This window comes from Garra rufa, chromosome 17 (genome assembly GCF_049309525.1).
Source record: "Garra rufa chromosome 17, GarRuf1.0, whole genome shotgun sequence".
NCBI classification, from domain to species: domain Eukaryota; kingdom Metazoa; phylum Chordata; class Actinopteri; order Cypriniformes; family Cyprinidae; genus Garra; species Garra rufa.
In genome coordinates, this window is record NC_133377.1 from 26,739,917 (window position 1) to 26,745,256 (window position 5,340).

Consider the following 5,340-nt stretch of genomic DNA (forward strand, 5'->3'; position numbering starts at 1 on the left):
GGGAAGCTATAACAGGGTCATTTAGAGAATTTACCCAAATTCCTATAAAGCCTAAAGTAAAACTTAAACTCAAAACTCACTTCACGAAACCTGGTGAGCACATGCAACAGGTGATTCTAAACAAGCATGCAATGTTTTAAGGAGATCGGACCACAGCTGGCAATATAACAGTCATAAACATTAAAAAACATAATATTTCTATTGTAAATTACCTGGATTTGCCAAAATGTTTTTTTAAATTCATTGATTGTTACAGGTTTGCTAAATAATGTTTTTTTTTCCATATGTGCTCTATGTGATAATTACTGCTTGCAGCTATATTTTTTTTAATTATTATTATGACTATGGGGAAATAATGTGAAGAATAAGAACGTGCAGTAAACAGTAAAACGGTTTGCCTTACAAACCAGTGTGTTCATAATTAAGATAATACATTAAAATAATATTTAAAGACACACCAATTTCCAATATTAAGCAGCAAAACAAGCTTCTTCGTACACCTTAAAATAACTGGATGCGATGAGACCGGAAGCCAGACCCGTAAGATTTACAAATGGCTCTTACGGCATTTATTCCTGGCTTCCATGTTTCTTACTGTTCTGTAAATCTGATGAGAGCTCTAAATGACCATGATGTTTTTTTAAGCCACGTCTCAGTTTTAAACCATTAATGCCAAGATCTCACTCAAGCATGAGAACAAAGCAGAAAAACAGAAAACCTCCGAAATTTGCAACACTCTATGCCAAATAGATATTCTGATACTCATTGAGTTGCAGTGAGGTATTTGGTGCTACACAGCCAAAGCTGAACACAGCATGAGACAAATGTGACTGCCTAAATGTGGATCTTTTTTTCTATAATTTTTTCCATACTGCTGCAGCTACTCAATACAGTATATTGAGGATGTTAAGTAGTCATTTAGCAGACGCTTTCATCCAAAGCGATTTACAGTAGACTTATTACAGAGACAGTCTCCATGGAGCAATCTGGGGTTAAGTGCCTTGCTCAATGGAGAAGTTTGTAGGCTACCAGTTCGAATCAGCAACGATCTAGCTAGCAGCCAGTAGCCACTACACCATGCCAAACATTGTTTAAAGATCTGTTAACAAATCTAAAGGCTCTTTTATAGAAAAATATTGCAAAAGAACACAAAAACAAAATGCAGTGTATATCCAACCTGCATATTCCTGCACATTCATTCTCACTCCACTGCTGCCCCATTTAAGTCATACAGTACATTTCCATTCGCGAACTGAGAAATGTGACGTCTTTATATGGTTTCTTGCGTGGGGGCAGAGTGAACTCTCTTCATTTGACACTCATGCAAGGATGACGGGCTCAATCAACCTTAAGCGTTGCTGGGCTAATATATATTTGGAGAAGCAGTCATTTTCTCTGGTCGGCATCTCTCAACAGGGCAGCATTTCTGTCACACTGGTTTTATTTTTTTGCAGGTTAAGCAGCATGACTGGAGTTTAACCCTCTGATGCATAAATTTTTAAATCACTTAATGCTTCTTTTAGCTTCAAAACAGGGCTCAACAATAAGGATATTGTATTATTAAAAAGAATATTTGTACAGAGGTCCAAAGTTGGAAACGTCTAGATTTAAAATGTCCCACACTGTAAACCCGAATAAGTTCAGACTACTCAAATGATTTGAGGAAAGTGATTCTCTCAGTTCGTTTGAGTAATGGGAAATCGACAACTCGATTAATTGAGTTAACCAAATGTGGTCTCTTCATTGAATTAACTTATATGTTTAAGTACAGATAACTTAAAACAGCTAATAGACTAAACTTCAGAAATTTTCATCTTATATATTCTTTACTTGTATTAAATAATTTATAAATTATTAAAACAAGTTTTTTCCCCACATCAACCACTTTATTAGGCTTATTCTGCATTTACATTACATTGCTTATAAAGGTAAGCACCTATTTTGTAACAGTAAGCTCACATTTTTAAAAGACATGAACAACAAAATCATGAGCTCATTTTTAACAGTAAAAATCATATTTTTGTCTATAAGCTCACATTCAGTCATTTTTAAGACACATGAAAAAAAAAATCATAATCTCACATTTTTTAGAAAACCTTAACTCATTTTTAACACAAAGTATTTTTGACTGTAAGCTCACATTTTTAAAAGACACATAAACAAAATAGCTAATTTTTAACAGTAAGCCCACATTTTTAAAAAGACACAAACATCATGAGCCACATTTTTAGAAGACAGGAACTAATTTTTACAGTAAACTCTTATTTTTGAATGTAAACTCACATTTTATCACATTTTTAAAACAGGTCATTTTTAACAGTAAGCTCACATTTTTAAAAGATGTGAACAACAAAATAATCTAATTTTTAACAGTACACTGTTTTTAAATGTAAACTTATTTTTTTAAATCACATTTTTACAAGACATTAACAACCAAATGTAAAGGTGATTTTGATTTTTTTTTTTTCTCAGATGACAAGCACAAAAACAGTAGCACATAAATTTGTCCAAACAGAAGGCACATTGATCCAGGAAGGTCACGTAGATTTTCCATCACCACTTTTCCCTCAGTTACTATACCAAATGAGAGGCACAAATGCAGAGTTGAGAGGCTGAAGAGTAGTCCCATCTTCAGCTATTACAATCCCCACTGGCACGTCATGATTCGAGCTGCGATCATCAGACATCTAGTGAAGATGAATAAACATTATCAAATTAAAGTTAATTTAATTAATAATTCACATACATGCAAGCTCATATAGATTTCAAACACTGCAACTTAACCTTAAGGAACAGTTCACTCAAAATTTAAAATTCTCACCCACATGTCGTTCCACACCCCTAACACCTTCGTTCATATTCCAAACAGAAATGAAGATATTTTTAATGAAATCCAAGAGATTTCTGTTTCTCCAGAGATCCAGTGTAACATATTTAAGGTCCAGAATGATAGGAAAGGCATTAAAAAAATCCATGTGGCTTCAGTGGTTTAAACTCAATTTTATGAAGCAGCACGTGTGTTTAGTACAAAAATTCTAATTTACCACTATATTTACAAAATAATATTATTCGAGGCCAGTTCACACTTCAGATCTTGCGTGAACACAAAACATGCACTATAATGCTCTCGTGAACATGCATTGCAAATCTGTATTTTTAATAGTTTGTTTTGTGCAAACAAAGCATGTACATTGTTTCATAAAATGGAGGTTAAACCACTGGAGCCACATGTAAATGTGTACTTTAATGTCTTTCTTACCTTTTGTCCCTCTATGGAGGAATGGAAACCTCTTGAATATTATTTTTAAAAAAATCTTAATTTGTGTTCCAAAGAGGAACAGAAGTTTTACGGATGTGGAATGACTTGAGTGTGAGTAATTAATGACAAAATTCTCATTTTTGGGTGAAATAACCCTTTAGATTAAAATGTATATATTGAGTGTGTGTGTGTGTGTGTGTGTGTGTGTGTGTGTGTGTGTGTGTGTCTTTTTAAAATTATTTTCTACATGGAATACTTACCAAAAATGTCTTGAAGAAATCTCCAAACATCTCCAAACAAGAGAGGTAGTGTAGTCCTTGGAGCAAAAGTGTTCAGCCCTCAGCTGGCTCTAACAACTTCTGTGGGGTAATAAAATTTGTATTAAATCCAACCACTTTTACTACATTTTTTTTAATGAAATGTATAACAGCATTTAAATCAGGCGTGTCAAACTCAATTCTTGGAGGGACTGAGCCCTGCACAGTTTAGATGCAATCCTAATCCTAAAGTTAACGTTGTTACCTTAAACGTACATTCACAGAGACATGGCAAACAGACACAGGTAAGATTAAATACATTTGATAAAATCTATAAAAGCGAAAATATAATATTATGCACCAAGAACACATTACATCAACAGAATTATTAATTAAAAATATATTCCTATCTCTATAAATGTGTCACAATTTCGTTAATTTTTAGCCTCGCATTGTTCTCCTCATAAAACCTTTAAGTGGGGAAAGGTCTGCGATTTTTAGTAAACATGATTGGTCACAGATATTGGTCAAAGATATTCCTAAAATGACAACGTCTTCAAGCGGCAACCCAATTTTACACCAAAAGTATATGAAAAGTATATCAAGTATAATTAATAATTTCACAAATAACACACAGGGACATTTCAGTGAGCCTGCATGGGAGTAAATTATACTCAAAGTTAGAGCCACACGGATGCAATATACTGTTAACGTTACCTCACGTATTTTCATTCTCAACTGTTTATGATCATTTAAGACATAAATGACAAAGAGTTTACGTGAATAATCACCAAGTGCCTCATTTTGAAATATTTTTCCGTGTATTTGACCGTTTAGGCGCGCACCTTGAGGTAAAAGCGAACTTTAGCGTTAACATGTCCGTGTTCTGCTCCGTCTCTGAGCGCATACACAGAACAGAACAAGTTCTCATTATCGCTTTTAAAAACACAACATCAAAGAAACATTAATAAATTGAGCACTTCAAAACGTACAGGCGTGTTAAACATTAACTTACCAGCGTAATCCATGGGCCTTCATCACGACTCCATCCCTGTCTCTGCCTGCTTGGCTGCTTCACGGCCGCCTGCCTGCAAGTGCCGCTGCGCTGGGGGAGGAAAACAGAAAGTTAAGCGGGAAATTCAAATGTTCTTACAGAAAGTTAGAAACTCAGGCGTGTTTATAACTACAAAAATTAAACGGCAACCAAGCGAAATTTAGACTTATATTTTACCATTAACCTACCTGTGTAACGTCACTCTAAAAAATCTTTCACGACGACTCTCTTCCCCCTGTTTTCCCGCCAGCGTACTTGTGCTGCTACTGGAGCAAAACGGAAAAATAACATTAGAATAAAGTGTAAATCAATTTAGAAAAATGTATATAAGCATTTTCTCTACTTACTAATTTAACTTGTGTCTTTCTTCTGTCAGATGGTTTCTGCTAGTGCCTCTGTTCTGCTGCTGCTTCAGCAAATTTCAGCATGACAAGAAAAATTACCGCCTTATGTCATATAACTTATATCGACCAATCAGCGCGGTTGTCAAAGCAGAATTTCAAGCGCGACCAATCATTTTAAACAAAGACATGGTGAACCTTTCAAATTAATTAAAATGTTGAGTTCAGAGAACTTAAAATATTGATTTAAAAGTTTTTTGTTGCCAAATGAGTAAGTTAACCACACCTGTTTAAGTTTTGATGCCAAAACTTGCCATTTTAAGTAATGTCAAGTTATATTAACTTAATTTCTTTATTAATGACAACAGTGGGGTTTACAGCATTTCTAGTAATTGTGCAGTTAATTCTCATATTGTTATTTCAGAAAGT

The 5,340-nt window shown here is 34.3% G+C and overlaps 1 long non-coding RNA gene across 1 annotated transcript; it reads right to left on the bottom strand.

Annotated features, from left to right (window-relative positions):
• Positions 1-1,975: 1,975 nt before the first annotated feature.
• On the bottom strand, positions 1,976-4,622 carry LOC141289202 (uncharacterized). Its single transcript, XR_012339868.1, has 3 exons — positions 4,532-4,622; positions 3,520-3,618; positions 1,976-2,687 (listed from the first exon to the last, which is right to left on the bottom strand). It is a non-coding gene; the product is annotated as an uncharacterized lncRNA (long non-coding RNA).
• Between the last annotated feature and the right edge of the window lie 718 nt (positions 4,623-5,340).